The 19,643-nt window shown below is 36.4% G+C and overlaps 1 pseudogene; it reads left to right on the top strand.

Moving 5' to 3' along the window:
* LOC113879593 overlaps positions 1–18,859 on the top strand; it is a 135,783-nt pseudogene extending 116,924 nt beyond the window's left edge.
* The last annotated feature ends 784 nt before the right edge of the window (positions 18,860–19,643 follow it).

Below are 19,643 nucleotides of genomic sequence, written 5' to 3' on the forward strand. Positions count from 1 at the left end.
TTCAGTTCAGTCGCTCAGTCGTGTCCAACTCTTTGTGACCCCATGAATCGCAGCACGCCAGGCCTCCCTGTCCATCACCAACTCCCGGAGTTCACTCAGACTCACGTCCATCGAGTCAGTGATGCCATCCAGCCATCTCATCCTCTGTCGTCCCCTTTTCCTCCTGCCCCCAATCCCTCCCAGTATCAGAGTCTTTTCCAATGAGTCAACTCTTCACATGAGGTGGCCAAAGTACTGGAGTTTCAGCTTTAGCATCATTCCTTCCAAAGAAATCCCAGGGCTGATCTCCTTCAGAATGGACTGGGTGGATCTCCTTGCAGTCCAAGGGACTCTCAAGAGTCTTCTCCAACACCACAGTTCAAAAGCATCAATTCTTCGGCGCTCAGCCTTCTTCACAGTCCAACTCTCACATCCGTACATGACCACAGGAAAAACCATAGCCTTGACTAGATGGACCTTTGTTGACAAAGTAATGTCTCTGCATTTAACACCATTAGAAGTTATCTATTCAAAATTGTTAATTTGAGAATGAAGTGTTTTTTACAGTAAGGAGCCCAATGGGAAGAGTGACTGACAATTTCTGCAAAGTATTTACTATGAAATGTGGTATCTCAAGAATTGGTGAGAAGGATGAAATATGATATCTGTGCTCTTGGCAATGAGAATGAAGTCCCAAAATCTCTAAACTAGGCTTTTCTGAGGTCACATCTGAGTACTTTTCAAAAAGCACCTTTTTGTTTGACTTAAAAATCAAAACATTCATATCCCTGTTTCACTGATGCCTGAAATACCAAGATAATATCTGGGAAATTTTCCATTTTGTTAAGTCAGCTAAGAATTATAAAACTCCAGTATATCTCTTAGAAGCACATTATTAAAGGGCAACTAAAATGAGGTTTTCCTTTTGAGTTCTTATTACCTTATCTTTGGAAATCAGTTTAAGTAATATGAAAAAGTTGTAAGATGCTTTTTTCAAAAAGAGTTGAAAATTATGGGAGAACATGAATTGATAAGAAGAGGTAATATAACTTTAAATTACTAAATTTTTAAATGAAAGGAGGCATTTATTCTAAAATATCCAATAGATAAAAGAGATCAAATTTATCCTTCAGCTATGAGTAGTAAATCAAACTCTGATGGAAAAATATAATGCATTCTTCTGTAAAATGATCATTTGAAATGGAGAAAGTAGCATGTCTGAAGGCATTAGTTTATTCTTAATTATGTCTGGAATGCAATCACTTGGAAAGCTTGCAGTGGTATCAGAGCAATGATATTTTATATATTGTGACAGACTGAACAACCAGCGGGATGCTGAGCTAAACAGTGTAGAAGCAATTTTGCCACTGAACCAATGCAAAATCTGCAGAAATAATTCTTTCTTTAAAATAGTAATTCCCAGCCCAAACTTTTGTTTCCTCTTTAAAGAGACATTTTAATCCTGCTCTTGCCTTATCTGATGTAATGAGAATGAAGATGCTCAGGGAGATACATCATTGCTTAGAGAGTTTAAAATTCATAGAAGAGAATGTAGCAAATAGTTGTGATTCCTCTATGAAATGTTTTTGTGCAACCATCCGACTAAAGAACTAGATGTTTTCTATATACTTATCAGAGCCATTATAGTTAGGGCTTTAATTTGTAAATTGTAGTGATTTCATCAGAGACGAGTAGAATTACCCCAAACCTCAGCCTCGGTGAATGTGTGTGTGTATATGTGTAATGGATACATTTAAATTGTTTCTTAAAAGATTCTGAAGTCCTTTAAGTCAAGGCATCTGTGTACTAAATAGTTTAAAGATCTCAGATATTAACCAATAATAACAAAGCTAGTACATTTTTGAAATGGATTCAGCAAGGGAATAACATTTAAAATAACCTAATTTAAATGAGACAAGTCATTTCAAGTGAAAAATATCATAATGTTAACTCTCTAAAATATGAGAACAAGAATTACAACATGAATGGGTTTAATATTGCTTTTTTAAAATGATATTGGAATATTTGAGTAATTTTAATTATTATGCTTAAAGAAGCATCAATATTTAAAAGATTAGTATCAATGCATCATTAACAAAAGGGCATGACAGAAAAAATCAAGTGCTAATAAATTTTTTAAAAACATTAGCAATGAAACCGAAGTTCCCTAAAATTACCTAATGATATAGGTTTATTTCATGAATACTCATTAAAATAATTGTGATAGGATTGTATTTCTTAAATTTTTATTTCATTTATGTTTTAATTTAGCCCCTAAGAGTTCTTTGCTTTAAAAACATTGTTTTATTTTGATTAACATATATCTGAAAAAGCTTGATTGGGTTTTATGTGCCCTATTCACTGCATATAAACCTAGAAATGAGAACAAGAATGTGTATTAGAGTGGTTTTTAAAGTGTACAACTCTTCAAGTGTGTACAGTATTTTTACCAAGCTAACTCTAGATGAGGGGGAAAAAAACTTGTAAACTAGTAGTTTTTCATTAAATTTATCTTAGTTTCTTTTATCAGGCACTGGCCTTTGTTGTAGTGTTCTTGGCATCTTTTCTGTCATGAATAACCTTATACCATTTTCTATCCTATTTAATTATTCTCTCTGTCTTAAAGCATAATCAGCATTAAACCAGCTGTGTGCAACCTTGAAGGAGTACCGTTTCAATAATACATTGATTTTTTTTTTTTTTTAAAGCACAAGGTGGCTATTAATTTTACGTGAAGCTCTCCCTCCTGATTATTGTCTGCACACAGTTTTGGAAGCCCTGTGCATTTGCTGTTAAGTAGTACTTACACCTAGAATACACATTATACCAGTGGATTCTCTCATAATCTGACACTGTGACTGGCCAAACAACTATGAATAGCCAGGAAAGACACCTTTTGAGGAGAAAGCACCTTTATTATTATGATGAACTTAATCATAGAAATATTTTCTAGTAGCACAAGAAACACCAGTTTCTAGAAGGAAAGAGGGAACATTTTTTTCTGCAGATTCCTTCTGCTGCTGCTGCTGCTGCTGCTAAGTCACTTCAGTCGTGTCTGACTCTCTGTGACCCCATAGACGGAAGCCCATCAGGCTTCCCCGTCCCTGGGATTCTCCAGGCAAGAGCAGATTCCTTCTACTAGGGTATAAATCGTCTACATATTAGGATAACCTGAGTGTGAAGCACCCAGTCCTAAGAGAAAAGTGTGATAGTTCATTCAGTCAATAGCAAAGTTAGTTTCTGGCATAAAAGGCATTGAACATCCCCAAAGAAGCACATTAATCATGAACATGTAGCATCTAAGTCAGAATCTTGGCCAGTGATAAAGCATAGGGCTTACGGTAAATGAATTACATGGGTTTTGGCGTGAATTCTAAATATCAGATTTCACACTGGGTGACCCACGCAGCTTTATAGAATTATGAAGTTTAAAAAAAATGATTGTTTGCCACCATTCTATCCTGGAGAGAATGTCATAAAATCATTGATTTTAATGCTGGAAAGAACCTGGATGATCCCATCCAATTCTTTAATTAACCAGTGAACAAACAAACAAACTGTGGGAGCTCAATTTGAATTACTAATATGCAGAGTCTATTTCTTTTTGTAATTTTTTTCTTGTTATTATATCACCACTACTGTTATTTTGAACTTTGGATAAAATTATATATTGTCACATATATATGATTTATTGTCATAATATGGATCTTTATTCCAAAGATGACGTCCAACTTTTTTGCAATCTCATGGGCTATCTCTGGTGGTTCAGAGGGCAAAGTGTCTGCCCACAACGCAGTAGACCCAGGTTCGATCCCTGGGTCGGGAGATCCCCTGGAGAAGGAAATGGCAACGCATTCCAGTGCTCTTGCCTGGAAAATCCCATGGACGGAGAGGCCTGGTAGGCTACAGTCTATGGGGTCGCAAAGAGTTGTACACGACTGAGCAACTTCACTTTCATTTTTCACTTTCTTTCATGGACTATAGCCTGCCAGGCTCCTCTGACATGGGATTCTCCAGGCAAGAATACTGGAGTGGGTTGCCATTCCCTTCTCCAGGGGATCTTTCCTGACCCAGGAATTGAACCTGGGTCTCCTGCACTGTGGGTGGATTCTTTACTGCCTGTGCTGCCAGGGAAGCCCATCATAAATAATATGTCTGTCTATAAGGAGGAACCAATACAATATTGTAAAGTTAAAAAATAAAATAAAAAAGGAGTAACTCCTAAATCTCTGTCCCTTAACACAAAACAGGTTCATTTTTTTTTTCCTTATAGAAAAATTCAGACTTAGATATTTCTTGTCAAGTGACAATATTCATCCCAGTCATTTAGGATCCAAAGTTTGTTTGACCTTCTAGATTCACTATGGAGCCTTGTCCTTTGCTGTATCATCTGTAACATGCAGGATGTGTGTGTTTGTGGAGGGGGGCGGGGAATGTGGGGTGGTTAGAATGTTGAGGATCATTCAGGGGAATTTTATTAACCAGGCTTGGGAATTGGATGTATCCATTCATTGTGTCACCATACCTGACTGCATAGTCGTTGTCCTTCAGATCCCCCATCAGGACTGAGGTGCTTATTTCTCCAGTTGCTTGAATTGCTGGTAGGGGATAGCTTTCAACTAATTCTTTCTTTAGAAGTTGCCCTCAAATGAAGAGATCCGACACAGTAGTTCTTGTCTGATCCTCAGAGGCTACCCCTTCTATGAGTGGTCAGTGTGGTCTATAAAGACCTGGCCAACTTGCCACAGGCAGGGCAACTGTTAAGGGCCCTCTCAGTTCAGCGTTCCCCATGGGATGACTGGGACTTTTGTAGTGAATTCATAACAGTTTGACGACTTCTTTTACAGAATCCTACCTCCTCCATTCCTGTGCACGGGTATACAAACTCATTTATAAATCTGCATCCCCGAGTCGGATTTGGAGGAACTAAGTCTCAGACAAAGGTAGCAGGGAAAGCAATCTCTGCATAGCTTGTCTGACTTTTTCATCAACAAATATGTGTACTTGTCTCCCACATATTTGATGCACTAACCCTTGGAGAAAAGCCAACGTTTTGTCTTTCTGTTCCATCCATCTTAAAGCTTTTCTGATGATACTCTATCCTTTCCATCAAGTCCAGCTATATTTTTCTGGTCCAGACATCAATGAACTGGAAAAGACAAGTTATCTGTCCCTAATACATCAAATACACAGTGAGGTAGAAGGTCCAGAATGACAAAAGAAAATATGGAAACTGGAGGACACAGGATTGCAGATACCTTTCAGTGTTTGATATCCTGCTAGGCATGTTTTATGAAGACTCTTGCATGGTGGAAGTTGATTAGGAAGATTTCTTCATTAGACTGATTTTGATTTTGGGGACAAACATCCTTATTCTTTCTTTCCATAGTTCTCCTAGGGCCTTGGCTTCACCATGCATGTAGAGCCTTTCTTGTTATTCTCTGTGATCATATCTTATGTGAATGAAGTATGTCCTGATTGGAGTCTACATGTGCTTGCAGTGTGCTTACTGGTGAAGGTTTTTTTTTTAAGGCTTGAAAAGCCACTAGTATTTTTAGATTTTACTCTTAGTTTCTTTGGGTTGTATAATTCATGAAAAAAACTTGCTAACCTTCTGATCTATATGAATCCAATCAGTTCCATGGGTCAATAAGATCACCCAGTTCTTTCCCAAAGGTTTTAAATACACTTTAGTTTTATAGTCTTGTTCAGATTCTTCAACATTATAAGTTGTGACAAGATATTGAGTATAGTTCCCTGTGCTATACAGTAGGCCCTTGTTAATTACCTTTTTTTATAATATAGTAGTATGTATTTATTAATCCCAAACTCCTAATTTATTTCTCCCCTGGGCTCTGGTTATCCCCTTTGATAATAACCATAAGTTTGTTTTCTATGTCTGTGGTTCTGCTTCTGTTTTGTAAATAAGTTAATTTGTACCATTGTTTTAAATTCCACATATAAGTGATGTATGCTATTTGGCTTTTATCTGTCTGACTTACTTCACTTATTAATATGATGATCTCTATGTCATCCATGTTGCCACAAATGACATTATTTTGTGCCTTCTCATGGCCGAGTAATATTCCATTGTCTGTGTATGTGTAGGTATATATACCGCGTCTTTATCCATTCATTCATCAGTGGACATTTAGGTTGTTAGTGTGTCTTGGCTGTTGTAAGTAGTGCTGCCATGAACATTGGGATGCATGTATCTTTTCAAATTAGAGTTTTCTCCAGATATATTCTCAACCATGGGGTTGCTGGGTCATAAGGCAATTCTGTTTTTAATTTTTTAAGGAACCTCCAAACTGCACTTAGTTTTGAGTTATCTTACTCTCTATTTTTCTCTCTCTGTCAGCTGTTTAGTTCTTTTACCTATTTCATTTTCACTGAACTGTTGGTGGTTTTTTTCTCCCCATACTTGGCACTTTCTAAAGGAGAGTCTGCATATCTGAGGTTATTGATATTTCTTCCAGCAATCTTGATTCCAGATTGTGCTTCTTCCAGCCCAGCATTTCTCATGATGTACTCTGCAGAGAAGTTAAATAAGCAGGATGATAATATACAGCCTTGACGTACTCCTTTTCCTATTTGGAACCAGTCTGTTGTTCCATGTCCAGTTCTAACTCTTGCTTCCTGACCTGCATACAGGTTTCTCAAGAGGCAGGTCAGGTGGTCTGGTATTCCCATCTCTTTCAGAATTTTCCAGTTTATTGTGATCCATAAAGTCAAAGGCTTTGGCATAGTCAATAAAGCAGATGATTTTCTGGAACTCTCTTGCTTTTTTGATGATCCAGTGGATGTTGGCCATTTGATCTCTGGTTCCTCTGCCTTTTTTAAAACCAGCTAGAACATCTGGAAGTTCACGCTTCACAGATTACACCACCCTTATGGCAGAAAGTGAAGAGGAACTAAAAAGCTTCTTGATGAAAGTGAAAGAGGAGAGTGAAAAAGTTGGCTTAAAGCTCAACATTCAGAAACGAAGATCATGGCATCTGGTCCCATCACTTCATGGGGAAACAGTGGAAACAGTGTCAGACTTTAACTTTTTGGGCTCCAAAATCACTGCAGATGGTGACTGCAGCCATGAAATTAAAAGACGCTTACTCCTTGGAAGAAAAGTTATGACCAACATAGATAACATGTTCAAAAGCAGAGACATTACTTTGCCAACAAAGGTTCGTTTAGTCAAGGCTATGGTTTTTCCAGTAGTCATGTATGTTTGAGAGAATTGGACTGTGAAGAAAGCTGAGTGCCGAAGAATTGATGCTTTTGAACTGTGGTGTTGGAGAAGAGTCTTGAGAGTCCCTTGGACTGCAAGGAGATCCAACTAGTCCATTCTAAAGGAGATCAGCCCTGGGTGTTCTTTGGAAAGAATGATGCTAAAGCTGAAACTCCAATATTTTGGCCACCTCATGCGAAGAGTTGACTCATTGGAAAAGACTCTGATGTTGGGAGGGATTGGGGGCAGGAGGAAAAGGGGACGACAGAGGATGAGATGGCTGGATGGCATCACCGACTCGATGGATATGAGTTTGAGTGAACTCTGGGAGATGGTGATGGACAGGGAGGCCTGGCGTGCTGCAATTCATGGGGTCACAAAGAGTTGGACACAAATGAGCGACTGAACTGAAAGGAGAGTCTAAAATAGTTGACTTGCCAATCCTTAATGACTTTTGATTTCTGGACATCCTCCAATTCTTTTTAAACTTTGTACTATATCTTTCTAAAAACATTTTGGTAAAGGCAGCTTAAAGTCAACGCACCTTTTTATTCTTCATCTTCCCAATCACTTTCTCTAGAACAGTTGTCTCATTATGTATAAGACTTGTCTTCCAAGTTATGGCAGATGCAAATTTTGGTACAACTCAACATAAATCTCTAGGTTTCTATTTTCTGATTGCCCATTCCTTGGTAACTAAACAAATGCCACACAGTTCAGTTTTTAAGTGGCAGCACATCAATTACAGTCAAATTTTTTGGGGGGTGTAATTTAGGGTAAATAATTGTTTATGGTCAATGCATAAATAACAAATACCTCTGAATTTCAGTGGTTTAACACAAATGTTTATTTCTTACTCACACAAAGTACAATGCAGATATTTTCAGTATTTACACAGTGTTGGACTTGGTCAGACAGGCCAGAGCTGTGTGACCTTTGGCCACACCTAGGTCATATAGCCACATCTAAGTGTAGGGAAGACTAGGAAATATATTTTGGTTTCCCCAAAAGGCAGTGGAAACATGTTTCATAAACAGAATGTCTGCTACAGAGTCTTACTGTCTATGTATTATCACCTGTGTTCTAAAGAGCATTGTAATGAAAACTGTGGAACAAAGATCATCATGTGGCATCATTGACAAATTTCTTGAGCACCCATTTTGTTCCTCAGCTGCAATATTTTTATACCTTTAAAATAAGATGTGCAACATATTGAGAAAGTTATATCATGTTAAAAACTTCTTCTGGCATCACTGTGTAACTTTATCAATTGGTTAAGGGCAGGGACATGCTTCCCTGATGACTCAGCTGGTAAATAATCCACCTGCAATGCAGGAGACAAAGGAAACGCAAGTTCCATCCCTGAGTTGGGAAGATCCCCTGGAGGAGGGCATGGCAACCCACTCCAGTTTTTTTGTCCCATGGACTGAGGAGCCTGGTGGGCTACAGTCCAAAGTGTCACAAAGAGTCAGACACAATTGAGCAAGTACACTCTCAGACAATGACGGGGACAAGCAATGTACTCATATCCAAACAGAGTGACTTTTGCAGAATAGCTATTAATTCTTAGAGGATATAGATATGCAAAGCCAAATTCCATTTTGTTTCCATTCTCCTGACATGCACCCTGTAATTACATTTAATAGTTCCTAAGTAAATACCATGTAAACTGGAGTCTTCTTTAAAGAACAGAAGCAATCACATATTCACAGTGTAATGATGGGGTATTTACATGGCAATTACCAAGCCATTATATCGTCCTTTCTTTAATTTACTCAATTCCATCTCCTAAATCTTGTTCAGGCAAATAACTTTTAACTACCAATGTGTATATTTCCTAAAGCAATTGTCATTGACGTTTTTGTAATTATTCTGATATTTGTTTCTCTTAATAATTTGGGAAAAGAACATTTTAGACATCCACTAAACATTTATGCAAATCTATCAAACCGATTAATTTAAAAAATATTGATCATAGTAAGCATTCACATTTACTATGAAAAAGTAAATATTAAATACATTTAAAAAGTGTAAGAGAAAATTCCAAAATACAAACTTGTATAAAAGTAAATATTAAATTGGGTTTCCCAGTAGGCTTAATGGTAAAGAATCTACCTGCCAATGCAGGAAATGCAAGGGACACAAATTCCATCCTTGGATTGGGAAGATCCCTTGGAGTAGGAAAATGGCAACCGACTAGGACTCTTGCCTGGAAAATTCCATGGACAGAGGAGCCTGGCAGGCTACAGTCCCTGGGGTTGCAAAGAGCATTATCTCCAGTCAGATGTTACCAATATATTTAGAGTATTTTTACACTGTATTTTATTATCTTGAAGGTTAGTGAATAAATCACCTTATGTTAAAATTAAGTTGTTTATGAAAAATAGCTTATTTTTATTACCATTTAGTAAAATATTTTGCAAGTAGAATCTTCTCATATCTAAAATTGAAATATATTTCATATTTATAACTTAACAGATTCCATTTTCTACATATAGAATCATATCACCTCTTTTTTTTAATTTAATTCATGTATAATTTTTTTGTGTGCTCCTTTAGAGAATGTTTGATTGTGTTAAATAGAATCAATTATAACTTACAGCAGAAAATCAAATGTTTATTGTGATATTTCTTATTCTGACAATCAGTATGTATTGTATATACTCAATACACAGCACCTCACAAAATAGCACCAGTGCTTGGGATATAGGTACGTTTTGTGAGCTTTATGGGTCTTCTGAGATAAAACATGCCTGAAACCATCATATATGTTTTAGACGTCACAACTTTTTTTCTCAAGATACATCAATATATTTATTATGTTAAGGTCTTAAATATGTATGATTTTTAAATTGACAAATTTATAGCAAATATATGTTAAAGATTAGAAAAACTGTAAGAACAGCACATGAGAGTCTAAGGACTTGACAGAAAGTATTTTTTTTTTTTTTTAGTTTCAATTATTTTTATTTATTTAATTCTCATTTTATTTTCACTATTGGAAATGAGGCACAGGTGTTTTGTTCCTGTTGTTACATCTAGAAAATTAAGCTTTGCTTTTAGGCCTTGAAAATAAAGTGGGAACAAAGTAAATTTAAAAGCTGCAGGGTACCATTAGAAATAAACAGACGAATGTGAAATGTTGATTAAAGATCAAAGAATAGTAGCAGAATTAATTATGTGGAAGCTGTGAAATCACTTCTAAATTATATAAAGCCAATCTTAATATTTTGGTAGAAATTTGGCTGTAGTATCCAGATTCATTTCTGAAAGGTATATGATTCAATTGATTAAGCCCTAAAAAATGACTTTGGAACATACACATCCAAATGGAACTCATGTTGCGATACAAGTATAAGTGCTACCGAATTACTAGTTCTGGCATTGTGAGTGGGCTTAAATAATATGAATGTAATAATATAGTTATTATAAAGGGTGCCAGTAACTCTATGGAGAAAGCAGAGTAATTGAAACCTAAACACCGATTAAAGAGTGAATGATATAGAACAAAAGGAGAAGGCACTTAAAAAAAATTTGGAGACAGTGTGATACTGTGCATTTAGAAGCTTTAAACAGACCCTTTCATTCTATATTTTCAAAAATCTTAATGAGTATTTGTAAATTATGCTTTCTGTTGTTAATTTAATTTATACAACTATAAAAATTATTTATATAGTTAGTTTCTGATTCCTGGACTTCAATCTGATGAAGAGATTATAAATGATTATACTTCATATTTATTACTTATCTTAGAAATATTAATTATTTATCTTAGAAATATTTATTTATTTAATTTATCTTAATTCTTATTTATCTATTAATTATTTATCTTAGAAATATTCCACATATTTCATAGACTACTTGAGCTTGTCTCTTCTGGAATGGTTTTTACCTTGTGGTTCAGTGGCAGCATTTTTGTTATATAGCTGGACCTCAGCAAATTTTGTAGAAGCAGATGTTGAAGACTTGCTTTTACTTAGTAAATATATTTGAATGCATATGTAAAAGTTTCTTCTGAAATTCTAAGAGCCCCAAAGCAATAATGGTAAAAATTTTATTTAAAAGTGTAAGTATGCAATTAATATTTTGAAAAATACTCAAGCATAATAATAATGAACATAATTTAACAATAATTTAAACGGTTCAACAAATTATAATGTGTATTAGTAGTTTCAAATTTTGTTGACTGCTAAAAGCTTCAATAGATCAGAAGTTTTCACTTGTGGAACACTTTATGGATTGAATCTACTGGAAGACTCATAGAATCAAGCCACATCTAGACATCAAGCATTAAAACTGACTTGGGGGAGATATTGAGGTGGAGGCATGGAAAGCAGTTTCCTCTTCTTTCAGCTTGTGAGATCTAGAAAGTGAATACTGTGCAGTTACCTGCCAGCACATGAATTAGAGCAAAATGGAGGTGGTTATTTGGGAGCTAGGTGTGGAGAAGGGAGACAATTCAAGAGAAGACGGAGATAAAACATTTAGGTATGTATGGAAAGATGGGTACGACTGCCTGCGTGAATGCAGGGAGGACAGACACAGACTAAGATGTTTCAGTATTGAAAAAGAGATTTATGCAAGAATTTATATAAAATGATTGTCAAGTGAAGGAAGAACTCTCCGAGTCAAAGCCTTCTAAACCTGGGTTCCAGACTTAATAGCAACAATACCACTTCTCCCCCAGGACTACCAGCAGTCTCAACTTCACGTTTATCCTAAAACTCTGACTAGTCCAAGCATGGACTAAAACAAGTCATCTGTTTTCACCTTTAGTATTTTAATGTTGTTGACATTGCTAGCAAAAAGTGCACAACCTTGAGATGAAGTTGTAAATCTGTACTTACCAGGCACACCTGGGATCTAAGCCCAGTCGTGCAGGTCTTTGTAGTGCTGCGCATGTGTGCTAAGTTGCTTCAGTTGTGTCTTTGTAAAATCTGTTGACACCATTTTTAAGTCTCTAGAAACTCTGCTTGCCTTCTATAAAGGCAATATTCATACTTCATATTTTATTTTATTTTATTTTTTATAGTTCTATCTGCTATACATAAAGATATTTATTTCTTTTTTTTTTTATCATGGTTTTTCTTTTTTTTTAAATTTTATTTAATTTTTAAACTGTACATAATTGTATTAGTTTTGCCAAATATCAAAATGAATCCACCACAGATATACATGTGTTCCCCATCCTGAACCCTCCTCCCTCCTCCCTCCCCATACCATCCCTCTGGGTCGTCCCAGTGCACTAGCCCCAAGCGTCCAGTATCGTGCATCGAACCTGGACTGGCATCTCGTTTCATACATGATATTTTACGTGTTTCAATGCCATTCTCCCAAATCTTCCCACCCTCTCCCTCTCCCACAGAGTCCATAAGACTGTTCTATACATCAGTGTCTCTTTTGCTGTCTCGTTCACAGGGTTATTGTTACCATCTTTCTAAATTCCATATATATGCGTTAGTATACTGTATTGGTGTTTTTCCTTCTGGCTTGCTTCACTCTGTATAATAGGCTCCAGTTTCATCCACCTCATTAGAACTGATTCAAATGTATTCTTTTTAATTGCTGAGTAATACTCCATTGTGTATATGTACCACAGCTTTCTTATCCATTCATCTGCTGATGGGCATCTAGGTTGCTTCCATGTCCTGGCTATTATAAACAGTGCTGCGATGAACATTGGGGTACATGTGTCTCTTTCCCTTCTGGTTTCCTCAGTGTGTATGCCTAGCAGTGGGATTGCTGGATCATAAGGCAGTTCTATTTCCAGTTTTTAAAGGAATCTCCACACTGTTCTCCATAGTGGCTGTACTAGTTTGCATTCCCACCAACAGTGTAAGAGGGTTCCCTTTTCTCCACACCCTCTCCAGCATTTGTTATTTGTAGATTTTTGGATCGCAGCCATTCTGACTGGCGTGAAATGGTACCTCATAGTGGTTTTGATTTGCATTTCTCTGATAATGAGTGATGTTGAGCATCTTTTCATGTGTGTGTTAGCCATCTGTATGTCTTCTTTGGAGAAATGTCTATTTAGTTCTTTGGCCCATTTTTTGATTGGGTCATTTATTTTTCTGGAGTGAGCTGATTATTTTAGAGATTAAAAAATAATGTCAGGAAAAGAAAAAACAACAACTTCTATCTCCTTTAGTTCCTAATCATACCTATTCTACTTTTCATTGTCATAGACTGTACTATTTCTCATTTTCCAAAACTCACATTTCCTTAATTTCTGTCTCCTACAAATGTTTGTCAGGAAACTTATGCCCCTAATTTGTGTCCAGTATTCCATTATTCATTCATTCTTATTCATTCGTTCTCATCCCATTCTGATACTCCCTCCCTCTCTCTTTCCGTTCCCTCCTTTCCCGTTGCTGCTCTCCTTTCTTTCTCCCTGCACCCTTGTTCTCCGTTTTCTCTTTGTTCCAGTGCTTTGGTATAAGCATGCTTCATAAGGAAAATAACCAAACAAGAAAAAGCCTATAGAAATCCATTTCCTAACAAAATGCATCTTTCCTGTACCACAGCATTATCTTGAAGTAATTTTTGTGCTTATTTTCTCAGCTTTCTCAAACTACTCAGTGGTATACACTTCTTAAGACATTAGTGTCTGGCCATTGCACAAACTGTTTTACTCAGTATCTTTTAAATTATATTCCGTATCAACTTCTGAGTGTTGGCTTTCATAAATTTACACTTGTTTATAGAAAATGTTCACCATATTTTATCTCTACAGTTTTTGATAGTGTTATCTATACTCTGAATTTTATAATATGTTCTCCCTTGGCTTCTACAATTCATTTCTTCTCATAGTAGCTAATTCTCCTACTACATTTCTCATAGTCCTTGCCTTTGCTTGTCATCCTTCTCTACCTACACATTAAATGACAGGCTTCCTAGTCATTTTCAATTTGATTACTTTTTTATTTTATGTAAACTCTTACTTGAAAAATGATTGATGACATCATTAACTCTAATAAATTTTATTTATCATTTCAAAGTTGGGCACTCTCAAATTAATATCTCTTTTGCTAAAGTATACTGAATTTCAGAATGATTAATAATGAAAGTTCACACAAGTATTTCCATATAGAATTCCTATTTAGACTTGTTTTAACTCAAACTATTTTATTGAATTTATGACTTATCCTCCCGAGATACTATATAAGTGATTTCTCTTGTCAACAAGTTCCATTATCACTTTTTGTCTTCTTTTTCCTTATCATAGTACAACTTTACTGATATTTTTATAGTCATTTCATCAAGTCTATTTTATGAACTTGCTCTTGAATATAGAGAGCCCTGTGTACTATAACTGCCATTGTTTAAATGATCACTAATTAGAATTTACTTGGACTATTCCAAGAGAATTATCAGGTCTCTCTACCAATAATGTCTATTCAAACTGGCTTACCATGTACTGTATTGCAAGATTTCTTCTTAAAAAAAACAAACAACAACAAAAACTTAGAGGTGTGTATACCAACCAGGTTTAACTTATACAATTATCCATGCCATAAAAGATAACATTTAAGTTCTTTTAGCTTAGTCAAGAGGCCCTACATAATTGTTCTCCTAATTTATTCCCATGCATCACATACCCTGCCCACTTTTATGTCTTGTGATGTTCAAAAATGTTTCTGAGCTATTAAAAGCTCTTTAATGACTCAGCATTTATGGTCTCTCTTATTCAATGCTCTTCATGATTTCACTTTCAACTTGGAAAAATTTTGCATGTCCTAAATTCTTGAAATGTTTTTCCCTCTGTTATTTCATAAAACATATTGTTTATCTATGTTCTTTACAACAATTGCATTTTACTCTTCTTGTCTTCTAAGATACCTAATTGAAAAATAAAGATATTCTTCCTGAATGAGTCATATCAGCAGAATTAATGGAATAAATATTGCAGGAATCTTACATGAAGAATGGTATGTGGGCCTTGGATCTTGTGAAATAGAGTACTACACCATATATTTTTCTAATCCCACATTAACTTCAGACCATTACTATGAGTTAGGGATCCATGCTGAAGAAAACAAAGATGATTTGTCTGTTTCGAACATTCTTTAGTTACATCTGTCCTCCAGTTCCATATTTTGGAAGTATGTTCCTTACTTTTTATTGCCTCCAGGTTATTTTCCAGTTTCCTTTATCACATTATCCTTAGACAAATTGTTGCTCTTGGTAAACCTTGCTATCTAAGTATTATTGAAAATAAAGAAAATTAAGATAGCAAAGCATGAAATGTATCCATGGAGGGGTTAATAGATAAGATAAATATAATGAATAAAAGGTAGCAAAATGGTAAAAGTAAGATTCATGAAATTTTTATATAATAGGTAAATATTACTCCCTATTATAAAATAGAGAATATGACTCCTAAGAAAATAAAGGCAATGAAAAATATTTGATAACCAAGAAGAAAGAATATATTCAGTTCAGTTCAGTCGCTCAGTCATGTCCGACTCTTTGCGACCCCATGAATCGCAGCAGATCTCCTTTAGATCAGCCCTGATCTAAAGGACTGGTTGGATCTCCTTGCACTCCAAGCGACTCTCAAGAGTCTTCTCCAACACCACATTTCAAAAGCATCAATTCTTTGGCACTCAGCTTTCTTCACAGTCCAACTCTCACATCCCTACATGACCACTGGAAAAACCATAGCCTTGACTAGACGGACCTTTGTTGGCAAAGAATATATTAGGAAATAATAAATATTTTCACTTTTATGAAAGATTCCTAAAGTTTAAATAAAGACATAAAATAAGTGAAACAAATTAAAAGCAGTAAGGATTATAAAGGATACATCTTAAAACTGAGTTAGGGAAAGGAAAGTCAAGTTTGAAAAATTGTGTAATTTGCAGTAGATAATGAATGAATGAAACCCAAGAAATGATGAGGTATAAAGTTAGGCAAAGATGATACAGCTTCTGATACAATTTAGACACAATTGATGCTTCTTAAAATTATTGACACTATGAAAGAAAAGTATCAGTTCAGTTCAGTTCAGTCGCTCAGTCGTGTCCGACTCTTTGCGACCCCATGAATCACAGCACGCCAGGCCTCCCTGTCCATTACCAACTCCCGGAGTGCACTCAGACTCACGTCCATCGAGTCAGTGATGCCATCCAGCCATCTTATCCTCTGTCGTCCCCTTCTCCTCCTGCCCCCAATCCCTCCCAGCATCAGAGTCTTTTCCAATGAATCAACTCTTCGCATGAGGTGGCCAATGTACTGGAGTTTCGGCTTCTGCATCATTCCCTCCAAAGAAATCCCAGGGCTGATCTCCTTCAGAATGGAGATATTAGATAAAAATTTGAACCTCCAGGTCAAATGGCACATGGATGCAAGAGGAACTAATAGAGTGCTGTAAATATTTACTACATCTGTATTTAGTATTGAAGTAATAGAATAAAATAATGTATGGACATTTTGGTGGAGGGGTCTCTGGTTTCAGTTATCACCAAGATAAAGTTCTTTGGGTATTCAGATGAAGACACATTACAAAAAATATAGGAAAACATTGTATAATTTGTCTAAGTACTCTGCACAAAATATTCAGCGTAAGATGACTCAGTAGCAATGTCTTACAAATCTTGAGAAAATAATCATAATCCCATAAACCAATAATTATTTTTGTTTTGTCCTCACCAAGTTCTCATTCAAATGTAAAGAAGATAGAAGAATCTCAAACACATACAGTGCTTGGAGATGATAACATCCAAGCATTCCTGAAAAAAATGAAATTGCTGATATTCAGCTAACTGATGTAATATATATGAAAATAAATCAGGGATGATAAAACTATTTTATGAAAGAACCTTCAGTAAGCACTGACTACATTTAAATGTATAGCAGAATGAAATATGATACATCCTGTCAATGGGAAACTAGTTAAATAAAATATGGCAAAATGAAATATCATACAACCTTTACAACAATGAAATTACTTTTTTCACACAAGTATTGGAAGATATTTAGGATGAATAGCTAAGCAAAATTTCCTCTATCTGTTACCTGTGAGGATACATGTGTGATACTCCACCATATGTAAGTCATCTTTATAAACATATGTAAAGTGATGTAGGGCTTCCCAGGTGGCTCAGTGGTAAAGAACCCACCTGCCAATGCTGGAGACATGAGAGACGCAGGTTCAATCCCTGGGTGGGGAAGATTTCCTGGAGGAGGGCATGAAAACCCACTTCAGTATTCTTGCCTGGGAAATCCCATGGACAGAGGAGCCTGGTGGGCTACAGTCCATGAGGTCGCAATGAGTTGGCCACGACAGAAGCAATAGCACACACGCACCCAAAGTGACATAATCCACTTACTGCAACATACTAGTGCAGAATGCAGCTCATGAACCAAACCGTACATAACTTTACGGTTTTCTGTAGAACTGTTCAACAGAAAGGGTTCTTTTCTACATGGTCATTAAAGGAAGCAGACTAATAGTGTCTTTACCTTTCTCAGTGTATGTTCTCCATGGTCAACATAAACCTTTCTACCCTAACCTGGCAGAGAAAAAGTAGCACAGAGTATACCAAGTAGCTTTATGGTCTATGGCCTGAAGGTGACACACCACACTTCCATCACCATTTCTCAATAGTAATAAGTCATGTAGCTGCACATACCTTCAGTGGAAACTAGGATGTGCACCTTAGAAGTAGAGAGAATGCAGCAGAGCATGTCAGTTTCTTCCAAAGTGTTCAGTATAAATAAATGAGGAAATACCTTGATGATAAAAATATTGAAATATTGAAATCTGATCAAAATGTTTATAAACTCTTCTTTTAATAAATGGTTTGAGGAGAAGAGAATATTAAGGCCCAAGGATACATGAAGGGTCCTGTTCTGGGAGATGTGATAGAACACATGAAAAGGAAAAAAATGAACAGAGAGTTCAATTAAAATTTATCTGTTCTGGGTTTTGTTGATGCTCTTGCTGCCACTGGGAGACCTACTAGCCTTAGTCATTTTTTGTGTGTGCTCAGTCATGTCCGACTCTTTGTGACCCAATGGTCTGTGGCCTGACAGGCTTCTTTGTCCATGGAATTTTCCAGACAACAATACTGGAAAAATTTACCATTTCCTACTCTAGGGGATCTGCCCAAGGATCAAACTCAGTATCTCTTTTATCTCTTGCATTGGCAGTGAATTTTTTTACCAGTAGCCTTAGTCAGCCTCACCGTATTTTTTCCACTCGTCATCAACATTGAGCCCCTGGACAGTGTCTCCTTTGAGCTTTTTGAATACAGAGTTCCAAAGACAGGAGAAATTTTTTGTGCTTTTAGCACTGGGAGTGAAGGTTATAAAGATTCCTGCTTTCACAGAAGTATTCTGGGCTTTATATGCTAGGCTGAATACTTCCTATTCCATAATGACACTGGCTGCAAGTCCATATAGGAGAAACGTTTGATGATCACAGATTCATCTTGAAGCACACTCCTGGTATCTTGTCCATGCCAAATTCTAAGCCCAACACAAACAGTTCCTACTTTTTTATTGACATTGTCAAGACTTAATCGATTGTATAGCAGATGTGATCTTTGAGAAGGTAAAAGAATGTATAAATGATTTAGAAGCCATGGGCACTTTGGGTCCAGGAATGGCAAAACCAGCAGAATGACTATGTCCCACTGTGAACAACTCTAATAAATTTGACTTAGGTTTTAATCTCAATCACCAGACCATTTCTTTCGTAGCTCAGAAGAGCACCCATCTATCTGCTCTCATTATCCTATAAATTTTGTGCTCTCAATGACTTTCCTGGTTGTATATTTTCTTTATCCCCCTCCAAGTCTAGCTAGATGGAAGAGTTTATGATTATAAAATAAAGTCTAAACAACAATTGAAATAATCTCACCCGTTCGTCAGTTTTATCCAGATCTGATCAAAGAATAAAAGTATCTTTCAAATACCTTAGACTATTAAATATACATAACTTTGTGAATGAGCTCCATCATTTGGCTATACGAGGAAGGAGATGCTTGACCCTTTGCATAGCACAAACAAAATTCTGAAATAAAGACATTGAAATTGATCCAAATCTGTATTTATATTCAAACGCTGCTGCTGCTGCTGCTGAGTCGCTTCAGTCGTGTCCAACTCTGTGAGACCCCATAGATGGCAGTCCACCAGGCTCCCCTGTCCCTGGGATTCTCCAGGCAAGAACACTGGAGTGGGTTGCCATTTCCTTCTCCAATGCATGAAAGTGAAAAGTGAAAGTGAAGTCGCTCAGTCATGTCTGACTCTTAGTGACCCCATGGACTGCAGCCCACCAGACTCCTCCATCCATGGGATTCTCCAGGCAAGAGTACTGGAGTTGGGTGCCATCACCTTCTCCATATTCAAATGATAAAACAGTCTTTATTTACCCTTGATTTTCCTCTTGTGGATAGGTTTTTCAAGTGCTGTGTTCAAATATCAGATTTAGCTG

Source organism: Bos indicus x Bos taurus, chromosome 21 (genome assembly GCF_003369695.1).
Source record: "Bos indicus x Bos taurus breed Angus x Brahman F1 hybrid chromosome 21, Bos_hybrid_MaternalHap_v2.0, whole genome shotgun sequence".
Lineage (NCBI taxonomy): Eukaryota > Metazoa > Chordata > Mammalia > Artiodactyla > Bovidae > Bos > Bos indicus x Bos taurus.